Genomic DNA, 19,244 nt, shown 5'->3' on the forward strand with positions numbered 1-19,244 from the left:
GCCCATGGACGTGCTCTCAATTAGAATGTTTACGGATTTCGCGAAGGCAGCTCTCGCCCCGACACGATGTCGAATGTACCGCATCCTTGATCACTGCAAAAGGCAAAAAGGAAATTACGCAGCAACTACAATTTCATAAACATATCAAATAAAATTAAATGTAGGAAATAAGTACACAATGCAATTTATCACAATATATTTACCAAGCCTCTTTGTTCTTTTACATTGGATGTAATATGATAAAACCTCCTAGCACTTATAGAGGTCAATGAATCAAGGACTCTAGCTTTACCAGTGTACTGTTGACAAGACAAAAAGGTCAACTGTTAATCGCATAGACAATCCCCCTAGTACTCTAGGTCAAATTATGGTTGTTTAATCGCGAGAGCGAATGGTTTTATGTCCCTGGGCTAACTAGAGGCTAAGCCTAGGAGTCCCGTAAGATTAGTTATGATCAAGGAAATCCCGCATGAAATCGTCGCCTGAATATATTCCCTTTTCCTTGACCCCCCAAGTGTCTTTGTTAGACTTTTTGCCACTTAGAGCTTTATTTTTGCTCTTTTTTTATTATTTTATTTTATTTTATTATTTTTTAAAATTTCAATTTTTCTTTTTTGTGGCCTTGATACTTGTTACCCTCCCCAGGCTCATCACATTTGAAAACTCCCTTTAATAATACCTAACTGTTGGAGGCTCGCCATAGCATAGGCAATCTCCCACATTAGGCAAAATTTGAACTCACAAAGGGGCCCTTTAAGGAGTTTGACTTTACCTCTCTCTACTAAAACGGGCGCATGGATAAATTTTTGAAAACAAGCTCCAAAGTTGGCGGAGGTTTTATAGTTAGAATGTCCTCTTCAAGATCTATCTACTGATATATAGCACGCCATCAAAATATGAGGAATCTCGTGGCGTGCTATATATCAATAGATAGAGCTTGAAGAGGACATTCTAACTGTCAAACCTCCGCCAACTTTGGAGTTTGTTTGCAAAAATTTATCCATGCGCCCGTTTTGGTAGAGAGAGGTAAAGTCAAACTCCTTAAAGGGCCCCTTTGTGAGTCTAAATTTTGCCTAATGCAAATCTATCAATCCAGAGAGAGAGAGAGAGAGCATGACCCGGCTAGGGCTTGGAGGCATCACACAAAGAATGTGCGAGAGCGTCATCGGATGCAAAGATTGAGAGGATTGAAGAGCGTGCATCCTCCAATGCAAATAGAAATCATCCCAAATCAACTAATGCTAATCGCACATCAAGCATCAATTTCAAGCAATCATCTACACACATCAAGCAACGAAGTGAAACACACTAATCTTGGAATCTCTCAAGCACAACTCTAATTACATGCATTGACGATTAAGCACACAAGATCGCATTCAAGTCGGCCACCCCAACCATGCCCATCATGGTGTCCAAATCAAGTCACACATAATCAAATTAAGCTCAAGGCTTCTTAAACCTACACACACACAAGCACACCATTAGAGGGCAACTCTAATACCTCAATCACGCGTACACCCACTCCGCTTAATCGAAAGAGTTAGATAAGGACTCCACTAATCGGAGAAGCTTAGCATAAGTAAGAGTTAGATTAGAGAAGGTCAACACTTCAAAACAATGAAGGAAAGTAGATAAACATGATTGACAACATAATGAAGACTAGATTAATTAAGAGAGGATTACACTAATTACATGTGATTAGCACTAGCTTTCTAAGCATGGGCATTAAGCTCAAAGGATAGGCCATCAAGACCTCCTATAGGGAGAGAGTTCTCAAAAGGACCACTCAAGAATGACCTCTCATTAAACATAGGGCTCTTTGATAGTTTTGGGCCTCAAACCCTTCAACTATGGGATAAAGTGAGCTCTCTAGCTTAGACTCATACAACTTTGGAACTCCTAAATGAGCCCAAGCCCTATATAATGAGGAGTAAATATTGTGTACAACTTGGTGCATAATTGGTGTAGCCGTTAGCCGCTTCTAACATTCCCCCTTTCCTAATTTGGCGCACGTCCTCGTGTGCCGGTGAAGCAAGACACGGTGACATGGTAGAAATCAAGTCCAAGGAAGAAATGTTGAGCTGCAAAACATAAGAACAAGTAATAAGCATCAAAGGCCACCAATAATGAATAAAACATGAAGCACAAATGAACAATGATGCAAAGTGATTTTTTGCTTCTAAAAGATGGGTTAATCATAGTCAAAAACTAGACAACATAAAGCAAAAAAATACTCAAACTATTGTGAAGATTAAACCACTTGAAATTTCAGTTTTATGCATGAAACACAAGCAATCAATTATGACCCTAGGCTAATGCAAGCTCATAAACCTACTAGCCTAAAAACTATGTGAACAATCTTAATAAAGCATTCAAGTCTATCATGTCTATGGGCTATAAAAAAGCTCCTAATCTATTAGTACATTGTCAAAGCTTTTTGAAGCTCATGGAAGTTTTGATTTGGTCATTCATTGAAAAATTAAAGCACAATCACAAGGCTACCACCCCAAGGCAAGTCTAGGTGCGACTCTCAGCTCCTTGAACCCTCAAGAAGGTGTTCCAAAAGCCTACTAGCTTACCAAGGCGACGGCTAACCCCTATCAACCCAGGGCATCGGTTTAGGGCCTTGACCAAGCGAGCCAAGGTGATTCCCCTCGCCTACCAAGTGCCAATAAGGCGCTAGGCCTCACAAAGATACATCATAACATAGAATTTTTATTTTCATGTGCCTTAGTAGCATTTTTGCTACTTTTTTGGGAACTTCTTTGCTTCATGGTTCATTTTTTAGCACATTTTTATTGCTTCCTTTATGAGAACTAGTGGCAATTGGACTAAAAAAGACTAAAGCCTAATCATAGCCCTAGGTCATGACAAAAATGAGTGGAGTATTACGATTATCACTAGGAATCTAGGACTAGCAAGAAATGAACCTACAGTAACCTAAGGTCAAGGCTAATTACCTATGATTTACATACATAAAACCTAATTTTTTGATGAGTTTAATTTTCACAAAGTAGGGTGTTGGAACTTTATGGTGCCTAGCTTTCAACCATAAAAAACCATAGCTTAGAAGCAAAATTTCAATTAGACCAAGCAAGAGAATGAAGAGATGAACAAAGAGCAAAATCATGGAAGGATTACACCTATTCATGCTCTTTGAGCACCCTTGAGCAAGCATCCTTTGTGTAGAGAAGTCTCTTGACCCATTTTATTTGCAAAAAGAAGCCTTTTGAAGCTAAGTGTAAACACAAGCTACAAAAGCCAATTATTGAAAAAGCCACACAAAAACATTAATGAAAACTTAAAGCTAGGGTCTTGCATACCCGAATTTTCCAAAGGTAAAAAACCCAAGGGAAAGAAGTGCCTTTGGTTAAGCACATAATGCTCTAATGTAGCAAATTTATGCATACACATCAACAATGAGAGATAATGAGCTTCTACATAAGCAAATAGTGCAATTTTTACCCTCTCTCATTCATGATTCAAAGTTCACTAGTTTTTAACTCTCTTGAAGTATGGAATTTTAAAACAAGCCAAGAGCTAAAACATAATGCAACTTTGATGAAATGAAATGGCTCTCGAAGCCGAATTTTACATTTTAAAGATTTTCAATAAGTTGGCTAACAACTAGCTCAATTGAAATTTTACATTTTTGAGTGCAATCTATGAGCCAGAGATGACTTCAACTTGATGAAATGAAAATGAATGGCTCTCACTAGCCAAATTATGTACTTGAAAGCTCAAAAAGTTTGGGTAAATACTAGCTCAAAATGAAAAATTTTCATTTTTAGACCAAGCTATGAGCTAGCATTACAACTTTAATCCACACATTTGGAATGGCTCTAATTAGCCAAATTTTGCAATATTGCAAATTCATATTTTTTAATGAAATGAATCCCTTCTAGCCCATGCTTTTCATTTGGGATAAGAATAAATTGTGCATTTAATGCTTTGGATTTCATGGGCTCAAGTAGGGTTGAGAGAAGCATTCTGAGCTCGAGGTGATGGAAAGGATGGGACTCCCCTTTTTATTTTTATTCTTAATTTCTTCTCATGTCTGAGTGGGAAGCACAAAGAACAAGATGACACGGAGGGAAAATGAGTGAGTTATGTGTGTGGTGGGTGACTATCGAATGTGGGAACGAGCCCCCACTTTATGTCCTGATTTTTTTAATAAAAAAAATTAATTTTTGTTTTATATTGCAGTCGTCTGATGACTTGCCAAGTGAGAGAGAGGGAGTGTGTGTGCGTGTGCTTTGCGATGGTTCACTTCGCATGCTACAGCTGCAGAACTCAGCAACCAGGCTTGTGTTGAAGCGTGAAACCTGGCAGTCATGGGCACGTGGGCCAGAGCAGGGCGCGGCCAACACCTCAGTGGACCCGGTGTGTGCGAGCCGTGCGCCGGTTGGAGCAATTGATGGTGTGTGTGTGGGTGAGCATGGTTCCCCGAAAGCAAAGCGTAGGCATGTTCCGTGGAGGTGATGACCTGAAATGCTGCACGATAGAGCTCAGGAGCACAGCTGCTGCAGATTGGTACAGAATGGTGTTGATATTTAGTGAGCAATCATATGTAGTGAGCGACCTACATAGCAGTTGCCCGAGCAGAGGGATGTGGAGCCAGTGGCCATGATGGCTTCGGTTTTGACTATGGATGAGGGAGGTATGATCCTAGGTGATCATCGCCATCTGTCTCGCCACAAAGACACCAGCTACACCAGCTCGGGCTTCTTCGCTAGAGGAGTAGATGTTGCGCTTTGGTGCCCGGTATGCATATACTTACGAGGAGATGATGCTCAGTGCTCACAAGACGAGTGGCAGCGCGGCCGAAGTTGTGCGTGGCACTACGTGCGCTGTGTCAGCGGGCTTTTTGGCTTGGTCAACAGAAAGCAACGGTTAGCTTGTGTTTGTGTGTGACTGTCAATCCAGGCAAGTGGCGAGTAGCGGGTGTGTGTGTGTGGGGTCATGTGCCTTGAAGGTGAGTAGCGGTTGAAGGCTAAGTCCCAGCAAGGCGAGCGTGTGTGTGGACGAATCCAAGCCAGCTTTTGTCACTTGTGTTTAAAGGAAAGGGTGTGTGTGTGGCAGCGCCTTTTGAGGCTGGTGTGGGTGTGTTTGTGTGGTGAAAATGCCAAGCATGTCAAGTGGGTGGGGTCGGCTCCGGGTCAGCAGCAAGCCGAGTCGCCTGGAGCACGTGGGAGCTTTGAAGGAGGTGTGTGTGTGTTTCCAAAATGACGCATCAAAAGCAGCCAAAAGGCTTTTTTTTCTCTTTTTCAATAAACAAACCCATTTCTTCAAATAAGAGCTCAGTCCCACAGAGAGATAGCAGGATATCGCATGTGTCTAGAAGGTGAAGGCACGATGTGGATGTGTACATATTGGCTTCATAAACTTTGATTTTAAGCGAAATTTTAGCAATCCTCAATCGTAATGTCTCATGCACACAGTTACCAAAGTCACATGTTATGCATAATTCTTCATCATAAGTCATAAAAATCCTCTACATTGAACTTCCTCTGGTCACTCGATCTTATTACAAGAAGGGCATGCATCCAAATACACACATTACAATAGATTTGAGTGCACAAAGAATTTTTGGATTTGAATTCAAATTTGAATCAATTTGTAATCAACGGGAAATGCACCTATGCTTGATTAATGCCCGATTTTCTCACAATTGCAACTTCAACCCCATGTATCAATCATTGCAACTTGAGTTGCTCATATCATTATCCCAAATTGCACAAACCAAATTGACACAAATCATTGGTCAATTCAAACCGAGTTTTTAATCATTGCAATTTAATTGCTCATATCTCAAAGTCCTAATCATCCAAATCAAATCAGATTTGTCATTTTAGGTTTGTATAGCTACGCACACTTGATTATGGCACTTGCAAATGCAACATGTAATGAAACTTTTTGCCATACCCAATCGAATTGGCATTTGCATCGCAATGGTAATGTAGATTAATCATTTTCAATTGGGTATCAATTGAATCATCCAAAGTCAATCAATCAAATACACACCGATCTTTTGGGCCAAATTAATCATCATAATTGGTAAAATACCAATTAATCATCCACAATTTAGGCATAATTGGCCATTACTTAGGCACACACACCTAAATTTAGGCCGTCGATTTGTGCAAAAATTTCATTAAACACTCATTGCATTTCATCAATTGCACACTTGATCACACATACATGAGTATATACATGCTAAATTAACTCAATTTTAATAAAAAATTGATCAAATTTTAACTCAATTTAGCATTGCACACACACAAAAATTAGGTGCACCAATCCAATTTTTTGCTTAATTAGCAACGAAATTAGGCCAATTCCTAATGTTTGCACACACATTTCTTGCAAAATCATCAATCTACAAGCATCTAGGTGTTCAATTTCATTCCAATTTCATCAAATTAGGCATAAATTCCATCAATTAGGCACACACACCTAATTTTAGCAATGATTTAGCGACTCAATGGGATCAACTTAATCAATCAAAAATTGAACGACTCAGTAGGTCAATCCACTTACAATTGATTGCATCCAAGCTAATCCTTGCTCCACACGATGATTCCATCATGCACACACATGTGCGCAACTCCGATTCGGTCCAAAATTGATCAAAAATTGACCAAAATTAACACTCAATCACATGATTAGGCATAGATTAGAGCAATTAAGAGTGATGATCCTCCTCAATTAAGGGGATTTAGCATACATTCCAAATCAAAATTAGTGGTTAGGTTAGCACAATTAGCATGAAATTAGCATGGAATTAGTACAATTAGTACGAAATTAGCATGAATGGGATGCAAAATTAGTGAAGGTTAGTAAAAAATTAGCAAAATCAAAAGCGAATTTAGGGGCTTTTGGGGTGAAATGACTCTATACACATCCAATTAAACCTAATTACACTACACACAAATCAAATCCTACCTAATTACAAGAAATCGGTAATCAAATTACTCTTATCTTTTGCAACCTCAACTCCATTAGCTTAGGCAACCCGTCCCCGGCAGCGGCGCCAATGTTGGAGGCTCGCCATAGCATAGGCAATCTCCCACAAATCTATCAATCCGGAGAGAGAGACCATGACCCGGCTAGGGCTTAGAGGCATCACACAAAGAATGTGCGAGAGCGTCATCGGATGCAAAGATTGAGAGGATTCAAGAGCGTGCATCCTCCAATGCAAATAGAAATCATCCCAAATCAACTAATGCGAATCGCACATCAAGCATCAATTTCAGGCAATCATCTACACACATCAAGCAACGAAGTGAAACACACTAATCTTGGAATCTCTCAAGCACAAATCTAATTACATGCATTGACGATTAAGCACACAAGATCGCATTCAAGTCGGCCACCCCAACCATGCCCATCATGGTGTCCAAATCAAGTCACACATAATCAAATTAAGCTCAAGGCTTCTTAAACCTACACACACACAAGCACACCATTAGAGGGCAACTCTAATCCCTCAATCATGAGTCCACCCACTCCACTTAATCGAGAGAGTTAGATAAGGACTCCACTAATCGGAGAAGCTTAGCATAAGTAAGAGTTAGATTAGAGAAGGTCAACACTTCAAAACAATGAAGGAAAGTAGATGAACATGATTGAAAACATAATGAAGACTAGATTAATTAAGAGAGGATTACACTAATTACATGTGATTAGCACTAGCCTTCTAATCATGGGCATTAAGCTCAAAGGCTAGGCCATCAAGACCTCCTCTAGGGAGAGAGTTCTCAAAAGGACCACTCAAGAATGACCTCTCATTAAGCATAGGGCTCTTTGATAGTTTTGGGCCTCAAACCCTTCAACTATGGGATAAAGTGAGCTCTCTAGCTTAGACTCATAAAACTTTGGAACTCCTAAATGAGCCCAAGCCCTATACAATGAGAAGTAAATATTGTGTACATCCATAACATATCCACAACTTGGTGCATAAATGGTGTAGCCGTTAGCCGCTTCTAACACTAACCTATGGGGCAATAAGGACAAATCCCACTAGAAAGCACTGACACATAAGACACAAAGCTTCATAATATCGGATTAAGAGCCTAATCATGACTATAAAGCATTAGGAGGGATTTTCTATGGTATTAAAAGAGGATCTTAATGGTCATCTTGGTTAACTAGCTCAGCCCAAATTCTTGATTAAAAATCTAGATAAGGAACTTTGAGGTAAAATCATATTTAATCTAAGAAAGAGTCTAAATAGGTTTGGTAGATATTTTGGATAATCACTTTAAACAGGTCAAGCATACATGAGACATGTAATAAAAATGGATAAAGAACACCTGTTTGTACTTGCAGCAAAACCTTGATGCAGTAAGTTGGAAGCGTGAATAATTGCTACTTTTTCCTGCATATCATAACAACAATACCATATACCTCAAGGAGGCACATCAATGGGAAGAGGCATCAACCCTTTATTTGAAAAAATTGAAACAAAATAAAGATCCTATCCTATCTATCCGTTCAACATTCTAGAATCAAGGTAAAAGGATATTGTACAAATCGACTCGAAGCCCTAAGGGTAATCCTCCATCCTCATCATCTAGATAGATGAGGTCATTTTCATACATTCCATGACTTGCATCAATCCAATTGTCTAAAGTGTTTTTGCCTTCATCCTCACACAAGAGAACTAGGAATTGTGCTAGGCGTGTATAGTCAGCTTGTAGTAAAGGATAATACTGGGAAATTGGATGTATGTCCTCGATAGGGTATGGATCGCTCGTGGTCAATAGATGGATCAGCCACTCCAAGTCATCCAGGTTTCTTCCACCAGCTACTATCTCTATGTGGTCCCACTCTAAGGAAATAATCACGTAGCACAAATGACATACTTGTTTTAGGGAAAAAGGATACCTTTCTCCAATTGAACTAGTGGATGAAGCTGGTGAATGAGCCATACCTATGAACATAGATATATTTGGATTAGGACTTTATAAATTTTGGGTTGATAAGTGCACATGGGAATGTGTTTATGTTTTTTTCATTTTGTTGGATTGCTCTTGCTCTTTTACTAATTTTTTATTTTTTGGTTAGTGAAAGTATAAGACTTTATATATACATTCCCTTATATTGATAGTTAAGATGTCAGGGAAACAAGGTGGAGAGGGAATTCATAGGAAAACACATGATTGCACTTATCTCCCCCCTTCCTCAAGTGGATCCTATCTTTTGAAAAGATGTCGTCACCCTTTGAAACCAATTGTTCCAATTGGCCATCATAGTTGAGTGCTTTGGCCAATTGCTTTCCATCACCCTTAATGTTTCATCAAGTTGCAAGGGTGCTAAGGTACTCTCCCATGCACGAACTTGAAAGGTTTGTTTTGGCGATAAATTTACAATGGGAGACATTGGTTCGTTTGTATTTGCATGTAGATTGACAGTGGTAGATGGAGATTGTGCAGAAGCTTCAATGTCAATATATTGATTACAAGAGGAGCTAGAAGCTTCTGGTGATTCCCCCCTTCTTGAGCTAGATGGTATAAATAAATTTTGCTTGGGATGCCAAACTAGCTCTAGAATAGGTGTGGAGTATTCGGTGTGCTTCCCTTTCCCCCGGTCCAAATCAGCTATTGGAAGTGCAAGAGAAGACTTACCCAGTCCTTCATGTGATAGGGAAGTAGTTTGTTGTTTTTGTTTAGGGATCCATATTCGATCATTTCCATCATAGTAGCCTTGGGCTATCAATAATTGTTTAGGAACCCAATGTGTTTTAACCTTGCGTTTCCTAGCCAATTTCCTTCGAGGCTTCCTTGGCGAGGGAGATTGAACTGTAGAAGGAGCCATTAAGGAGGTTTTTGGGACCCATTGATATGTTTCCCTTGTCAATTGAGGTTGAGTTGTGGATGTGACAGTTTCAGTCTTGGTCATGGAAGTTGAAACTTCAGGGGATTGTGCCCCAGGTAAGGAGGTTTTCACTTTCCAAATTTGCACTTTTCCATTGTTTAGTTGTCGCATAGGAGGTGTTACTTCGGGTACTATTTCTTGAGTGGTAGGACTGAGAGCAGGTTTTTGCGTGGTGATGCTCCCAGTTCCCAAATCAATAGCGTATTTAGTTGCAAACATCCACTTACGTCCAAGGTTTATAGCACCCTCTATCGTATTAATAGGCATAACCAAGAAGCTTTGATCTACAGTCCCATTGTCATAGGTGACTTGAGTCTGCAATATTCCAAAGACAGTGGTTCGCTTCTTATTGATACCCTTAACTTGGATGGTACTTTTGGATAGGAGTGGTTTTCCTAGCTGGCACCACGCTCCATACGATAACAAATTATATTTCGCTCATGTGTCCAATAATGCATTATACAACACTTTTCCATAAGGACTAGATAACTCAATTGGATATCGTAAACGCGGATCAGATTCTTCAGACTCATCCTCGACTTCAACTTGCAATGCATGTGTAATGCCAAGATTAGCTTCACATTGGCGTTTAATGCGTTGTTGTCTCTCTCAAGCCTCCGCTTGGGCCTGTATCTTTTTTAACTCAGTTTGTGCTTTGGCGGCCTTCTTTTGATGAATCGCGTGTAGCTCTTCTTGGCTTAAAGGATCATAATATCTTTTGAATTTACTCCCATTGAGGAATCCAATGGTTTCAACTCCATCAAGCGTTTCCACATGAAGGGTACCTTGTGGGGTAATTTCACGTACTCTATACGGTCCTTTACCAGCATATTTCAACTTTTTCTTTTCTTTATGCACTCCATACATAAGGACTTTATCACCCACTTTGATGTCCTTGTCCTTTACATGGCGATCAAACCACTTCTTTCTCCTATCCTTCTCCACAAGGGCATTTTGCACAGCCAACTGTCTCTCTTTGTCTAGTTTTTCTAAGATATACAAACGCTCAGTTAAGGGGTTACCATTCCATCCTTCTTGTAAAGCTACCCTAAGGCTAGGAATGACAAACTCCCAAGGCATAACCGCTTCTTGGCCATATACCATTTTGAATGGCGTACAATTAATAGCCACTTTATAAGCAGTACAATAAGCCCATAGAGTAGATGTCAGCTTCAAATCCCAATCCGTGCGATGAGCTTCTACCGTCTTTGTTAAAATAGAGATTAGAGTCTTGTTGGTGCTCTCGGTTTGTCCATTAGCTTGCGGCCCAATAAGGTGTAGACTTATGGTGGGATATCATAAATGTCGTGGTAAGCTCTCTTATTACCTCATTTATAAAATGGGTACCATTATCACTAACAATTTCAAAAGGGAAACCAAATCTTGTGATAATGTTATAAAAAAGAAACTTAGTTGTTGTCCTCGCGGTGGATTTTTGTGAAGCCTTAGCTTCAGCCCACTTTGTTACATAGTCCGTAGCAATAAGAATATATCAAGATTGAGTGTTGCGAGCTGTGGGACTAATTGGACCTACAAAGTCTAAGCCCCATTTTTCAAATGGTTGGGTTACTTTAATAGGATGTAAGGGTATTCTGTCTTTGCGCTGTGTGGTTTTGTAATGTTGGCATTCATCACACCCTTTTGTAAATAGTGATGCATCTTTAAATAAGGTTGGCCACCAATAGCCTGATTGCAGCACCTTTCTAGCAGTCAATTCTCCTAAAAAATGTCCTCCAGCTATGCCCATATGTGATTCTTGCAAGATATACAAATATTCATCCTCACGGGCACAACTCCAAAGAATATCGTCTTTACCTAGTCATTAGAGAGTTCCAGCAATCAAACAATAGGGTTCACATTCTTTTACTATCTTTTGAGCGATATTCTTACGAAGTTCCTTGCGTGAAAAACCATTAACTAAAAAGTTAACAATGTTCTCACTCCATTCAGGCATAGTCTCAACTATGAATAGGGAAGTATCAGGCAATTCATCATCAACTCCTGTAGGGGCTTCACCATTGGATATACGGGACAAATGATCAGCCATGACGTGTCTTTTCTTGGGTCTCACTACAATCGTGAAATCAAACTCAAGAATAATTAACAACCATCGTGTGATCCTTCCTGCGGAGCATGGCTTGTTTACCAAATACAGCAACGCTTGATGATCGACATAAAATACAAACTTGTTAGCAAGAAGGTAGTAGCAAAATTTCTTCACTGCATAAACCATAGCTAAACCTTCTCGCTCTATAGTGGTGTAGTTCCTTTCAGCATCGTTCAATTGATGGCTTGCAAAGCTAATGGGATAGTCCAATTTATGTTCTCCTGGTTGAGTGAGAACACACCCAATATCAAAGTTTGATGCATCGATATGCACATGGAAAATGACATCCCAGTTAGGTGCCCTTAAAATCGGAGCACTTGCTAGTGGTTTCTTCAATTGTTCATAGGCCATGTCACACTCTTGAGTCCATTTAAATTCAATGAGAATCTTGTAGAAAGGACGTGCTATCTCAGCAAAAAATAAAATAAACCATCGGTAATAACCCACATGTCCCATGAACCTTTGAACTCCCTTGTAGTTGGTGGGTGGTGGCAATTCTAGAATCACTTTAATTTTGCTCTCATCGGTTGAGATACCATTCTTAGACACTATATGCCCTATAATAACTCCATGCTTGACCCAAAATTGGTATTTGAACAGGTTCAACGAGATACGATATAACCTACACTTTTCAAACACCTTCTGAAAACATGATAGATGTTCTTTCCAAGAAGAGTAAACACAAAGGTTGTCTAAGAAAGCTTCACAAAACTCTCTCAAATATTCTTTAAAAGTAGTGTTTATTAATCGTTGGAATGTAGAAGGGGCATTTGTTAAGCCAAAAGCCATCACATGAAATGCAAACACGCCGAATTTTGTGATGAAGGTACTTTTAGCTTGGTCCTCTAGCGCTATTGTGATTTGGTTGTAGCCTGAGTACCCATCTAGGAAGCTATAAGCCTCTTTGCCTGCAACTCTTTTGAGTACATGTTCGGAATATGGTATGGGATAATGGTCTCTTCTAGTAGCTGCATTAACTTTTTTGAGGTCCACGCACACCCTGAGCTTCCCATTATTTTTTGGCACAATAACTATTGGAGACACCAATTCAGAGTGTTCAATAGGATATATGAACCCACATTTGATAAGCTTTTCTAGTTCTTCTTGAATAATTTTTGCGTACTTAGGATTCATCGTGTAGAGTCTTTGTTGTACAGGCTTCGAACTGCTAATCATAGGGATTGTATGTTGGACCACAGAAGGTGGAACACCTTTCATGTCATGGTATGTCAAAGCAAAAATGTCCTTGAGTTCCTTGAGAAGCTCTTTGAGGACTGCCTCTTCAACTTCTGTGAGGTCTTGGGCAATAAAAACAGGTTTTGATTCTTCACCTGGGTCGGCTAATTCTATTTCTTTAACTATTGCCAGACCGTCATAGATTCCATTATTCCCATCGGTAGGTATTCTTTGGGCTTTTGTATACACAACCTTGCATTCCCTTGTGGTGTAATATTTGAAATGTTCTGGTGCAGGGTGCAAGTATGTGGATTCTGGTTGTGCTATGGTCTGTGCTTTTATTTTTGCTTTCTTTTGTTGTTGAGCTAACTCTTGGTTTTGACGTCTCCTTGCAGTACGACTCAACTTCGGCTTGTCTGCGATCTCTAATTGGGCTATGTCATGGGGTTGTGGGCTGCACCACATGACATTTTGGAGATATTCAACCCAGTTGTCTACCAATTTTTGATGAGCATCACATGCTCCTATATAATTGAGCCATTCTGATGTGGATCTCTTATTTTTTATCCTAGCACATACATTGGCTCAATATTGATGCCTCTTAAAGTTTTTCTTTTTCTTATTTGAGACCTGCTTTTGATTTGCCTTTAGATTTGGCTCACTAAAGGAGTCCTCGTTGGTGTACTCTTCGCTCTCGGAGGAGCTATCATAGGTTGATGTACCCGGTCCTCCTGACTGTTTTGACTCTAAACTTGCTCTACTCCCTAATTCATGAGGCTCAGAATCCATTTCACTCTGGGAGTCCGTGTCTGAGTCGTGTTGGTCAAGGTCTTCTATAGAGCTATTGGTGTCGCTATCAGATTGGTCTACAATTGTCTTGCCCTTAGAAGATGCATGTATTGCACTTATCATGTTCAGAGGTGCAATTTGTGGTACCTCTTCCCCCTTTGGTGTGATCCAAGTGGTTCCTCTATTTCCCCAAGTATCTATGGTTGCAGCTAGGTGTACCCAGTCCACGTTATTTGATTCCGTCATACCCGGTAACACATCCATGTAAGGAGAATCTTGGCCAATGTCTGTATCCTTCTTACAAGTGTAACAGTATTGTAGTGGGGACGAGTGAACTGTGGTGTCAGAGCAATGATCAATAATGGTTTTACTCCCTAAAGGGTGTACCTTACCAATCACCAAATCCACAGAGTCTTGGAATTGCAAATAGACATGATTTTTAGACCAATCATGAACCATTTGGGCTTCCCTCATGAATGGTCATCCTAAAATCATTTCATATGACATAGGGTGTTAAAAGAAATCCATCACAATGAACGTATGTCATACCTTGTGTCCTAGAACCTTGATCTTAAGATCCTTGAGCATCCCCATAGGTTTGGCTATGGTACCATTGGCCATCTTCACCACAATGTTAGTAACACTAAGGTAGGATTTTCCCATGGATTCCCAAAAAAAATTTGTAACGATGCTATCTCCCGCACCACCATCAAGAATTCCCTTTATAGTTAATCCCTTGGTAGTGATGGGTAGGGTCCCATTAGACTCGTCGCCTTCAAAATACTAACCTAATTCGTTAATGGGTACCTCGATCACAGACTCGTATCCATCTAAGTCAAGTGATTGCACATGATTTTCCTCATCAATCATAATCGAGTCAAGCCTATTTGTCTGCGCAAACTGTGGTAATCCAGTTTGTAGCTCTCCATTAAGGAATGCTTGAAGTGTAAAGAATAACTCAAGATCTCCATACAGCTTTGCTATGATAGTGGTTCGGACCTCAGAAGACATAAAGTCCACTAGTTTGGCAACATGTATTGGCATTTTGCAGGATGTAGGTCTTTGATGACTAGGAACTGGTGAGGATGGAATCTTATATTCCTCAATGGGATTTGGTATGCCCTTGCTATATCCTTTCCAACAAGAAAGGTGTATGCTCACTTTATGATGTCCCGTCCTCACTCCCTTCTTGGATGATACTAGGTATGGCTAACGGTCTATGGTTCATGTGGGGTGGATGAACTTGCGTGGGAAACACTGTGTCATGAATTTTGACATGCATGGGTTCTGGTTCTAGTTTCCTTTGATTTTCCTCCACTAAACCTCTTAGATGTTTAACCTGCTCAATTTCCTCTACTGGGTTCGGGTACATCCCAATCTTCGTTTTACGATTTTTCCCTTTTGGCCCCTGTGGTTTATCTTGGGGGTCCTGGATTGGATTTGGAAACACCTATTGTGTTCAAAGACTCTTTATGGTTTTCCCTTATTCGGTTTTTGTTTGGCTCCATGTTACGGTGTTCTTTGTTGGTCTTTCCCTTTGTGGTATTGGTTCTGGTCTCCATTGTCTCACTTGAATCCAGATCATCCTCGAGATCGTTCATATTCACTGGGTCATCTCCTGTCCTTATGTTTGTCTTGGAACTTGGCTTTGAATTTCCGGTATTCTGCGACCTCTTCCTTCGTGTCTTCTTTTTCTTTTCTTGGGTAACTGACACAGCATCTCTCTCTTCAAGGATATGGCCTTCCCCTTGAAGCATGGATCGTGTAATCGCATAAGCGGGTGTAACAGGTGGTATTGTTGATGTCCTACCAGCAATTTTGACCAAATTCAGGGGTGTGATCTTAGGTGCATTTGGGTTATAGGGGCATTGGGCAATCAAATGATCTATGCCACAAGGATTACATGTGAGTATTGCCATTGCAGACGTGCTTCCTTGATTAATTTGCATCTGCGCAACATTATTTTGCAACCTAATAGGGCCCTCCACTGCCCGATGTGGTCCACCACACTCGTAGCATTGAAGAGGTGGCCTCCTAGCCTCGGTGTTGATATTTTGACCTCTTGACGTGAGAGCAACGGCTTGATAAATATGCTTGACTTGCCCCCAACAATCTTCCATGTAGTATATAGGACATTCTTCCAATGTATCAAGTCCGTAGGCAATACTAGTGTCTATTTCCTCCTCACAGCCATCCACATAAGCATTAGATGTCTCGCAACCCACTTGGTTCACAGGGGCGACTCTTGGATGCGGGGGCTGCGGTCCTAGCATTGGAGGTGGTAGCGGTGTAGCTTGAACAACATTTTGAGATCTAGGGACCCTATGTTGCGGTGGTTGCTCAACAGGTGGGGCAGGCATCAATACAGGAGCTCGAGACAAATCTGTCCAGGCTAAAGGTGGTCTATTTGTCATCATACGTTTGAGTATCAAACAATCCTTAGCTTGGTGACCATACCTACCACATGCATTGCAATTTCCATTAAATTTTACTCTAAATGTACGGCACTCACTAGTGCTATGTGGACCTAAGCAAATGGAACACCATTGTTGCTCCCTTCTTGGATACATATGACTATTTTGAGGGGGTCGATTATCCTTAAGAGACTCTTGGATTGCCTTGGTGAGGTCTGTCAAGAATGTTTCAAATAAATTTGGCTCATTGGCAATGGGATTTGCAGTCATGGGTTCATACTCAACGGCTTGGGAGCTAGTGGATCTCGTCTTAGTAGACACCCTCATGCCTTCTATCATCAAGTTGTCCTCTAATTGGATTACATTGGCAGTGACATCTTCCCAAGTTGTGATAACTCTAATCACTAGTCCATTATAGATTCCTTCATTCCTCAACCCTTGAATGAATGGATCAAGAAATTGGTTATTGTTGAAGCGCTCATTTACAGGGCAACGAGAGTTGAAGTGCTTTAAACGACTAATGAAGTCCCTTACTTACTCACCTTCCTTACGTTCGGCCTTCTGTAGCTGAGATGCTACACCCCAAAGCACACTCTCTCATATGTACTCCTTTAGAAACAATCTTCGAAGGGTAGGGTAGATTGTTTTCTTTCCACCCTTAGGGTCTTATACCGATCCCCAGCCTTCCCACTTAAGGTCAAGCTTAAGGCATTGCACTTATGTAGTTCATTGCGTTCCCCTAAGGAACCACACACTTGTTCAAACACTTCAATGTTTTTTCTAGCATCTTTGTCCCCATTGAATTTTTGCATGAGTTTGGAGATTTGTACTGTCTTACTTCTAGGCTCTCTATCAGATGCATGGTGCATATTTTCCACGATAGATCGACCTATGGTTTGAGCGAACGCTGCCAAGTCACCTATGTGAGGAGGCAGGGCCGCTGGAGGTACTCTTGGAATCAAATGTGGGATAGGGGCGGGTATCGGTCTTGGCATATGTGTGGATGATGCAGGATATGGAACATAACCGGGCATAGGTCCACTCGGATAAGGGCTAGGGAGTGGTACTTGAGGAGCATAGACAAGTGGTACAATTGGAGGTGTGGGGGCCATGTGTGCATAAGTGGCTAGAGGCACATACGATCGAGGCCCCAGGGTCGGTACTACGCCATTGGGTAGTGGCACTGCACTAACCGTAGATGTCATAGGTACATTCTCTGTCAGGCCTATCCGTGGAGTGGGCGCTGTGTTTCCTTTAATGGAGGTTTGAGCCAAGTTAGGGAAGCTAAAGTTGTCGCTCGGAGGCTTGGATTGCATAGAAACCCCAGGTGAAACGACGTATGATGGGTCCATGGGACTCATTAAAGGAGTCTCCATTTGTGATAGAGTAGGCTATTGAGCCTTGCTCGTATCCAAAAATCTCATGGGGCCAGTTGAGGTTATATTTATCCCTCGATTTGCCTTTCCGATTGAATGATGCCATGGATAACATTACAGATCATTTTCTGTTGATCTTCGATGCTCGTGGCACTAGAGGTGGATCGTACAATCTCTATCCATCCTACATGGTAGGAGTAGCCATAGTATATATCCATCAATACCTTAGTGTGGAGGTCGTATGTCTAATGAACATTAAAGAACAACCCTTCTAAAGTGGACGTGTTAACGGTTTCTTGTGAGGTAGAAGCAATGTTGCTCCCCGTGGATTTACTTATTACCAACAGTACTCTAGAGGGTACTTCTGAAGGAGACAGCTCAACAGGGCCTTCTTGGTAAGAAGTTGGCAGGATATCCACATGGATACTCTTTGGGGGTGTGGGGTCCACGTGCAATGTGAATGGAGAGTCTACTTCCCCACCCCCTTTGTGTGCTTCATTTGCACAGGTTCCGAGCGAGTAGCTCTACCTAATGTTTCCATGAACCGGATAAACATTCTAGTACTAGGCTGTGGAGCTTCGAGAGGTGCGTGGCCTTCTCTCTCAGTGTTTTGGGTAGGATATGCTTCCATGATTTCTGAGTCAGAGGAAGAATCACTAGCGGCTATTTTAGGGTCTTGAGTGGTGCTACCTTGAGTCCCCGATGAGGGCCTAGAGCCTATAGTGGATGGGTAATGGGTGTCCGTATGAATAGAGGTACCCTCGATATGCTCGTGTTCTAGCACCCATCCAAAGCGTAGGTGCATGTGCTTTTGATACCCTAAGGTGTCAAAAAGCTGCTCTAGGAGGCCTTGTGACTAGTTTTAGCTTGTTTTTCTGCTAGATTTTTTAGGGCGTGTCATAGAATGGGTCATGTGATAGCTCAAAATGAGCTTATCGCTTGTAGGGACGTGGTGTGCTTTACAGCCCACCGTTTGGTTCTATTTTGCTCTCGAAAACCCCAAAATAGTCTTTTCTAGTTGGGAACTAGGCTCAAAATAGCAAGTCCTAGTGTGCAAGTGGGAAGAGGAGAGTGTAGGACTTATCCCACATGCCCCCTTTCCCTTTTGTGAGACTAGCCTATATATATAGTAGTGAGTCTATACATTATCATGACACTGGGGCTGGGCCTAGGCCTGGGCTTGGGCTATGATTTCGATTCCGATTCTTTTTTTAAGATAGGCTTTTTTTCTTTTTATTTTTATTTCTTTTTCAGAAATTCAAAAAACACAAAAAACATTCTTTTTGCTCCTTTTTCAGAATTCAAAAATCCGAAATTCAGCACACAAATATTCTGTTTTCAGAAATTTGATATGGACTTCATAAGAATAATAAGGTCTCATTAATAGAATTACCAGAAAGATGAATTAGCATAATTAATCTCTTTCCTAGCAATTAGAGGATGCAGGTTCACCTCATGCATAGGTGTGAGAAAAATTAACTCTTAGAGACTTAATGACGGCTT

The 19,244-nt window shown here is 40.9% G+C and overlaps 1 pseudogene; it reads right to left on the minus strand.

Annotated features, from left to right (window-relative positions):
• Positions 1 to 17,866, minus strand: part of LOC147435088 (uncharacterized) — a 68,716-nt pseudogene extending 50,850 nt beyond the window's left edge.
• Positions 17,867 to 19,244: the final 1,378 nt, after the last annotated feature.

The sequence above is a fragment of the Adiantum capillus-veneris genome, chromosome 19, assembly GCF_014529385.1.
Source record: "Adiantum capillus-veneris isolate H3 chromosome 19, ASM1452938v2, whole genome shotgun sequence".
NCBI classification, from domain to species: domain Eukaryota; kingdom Viridiplantae; phylum Streptophyta; class Polypodiopsida; order Polypodiales; family Pteridaceae; genus Adiantum; species Adiantum capillus-veneris.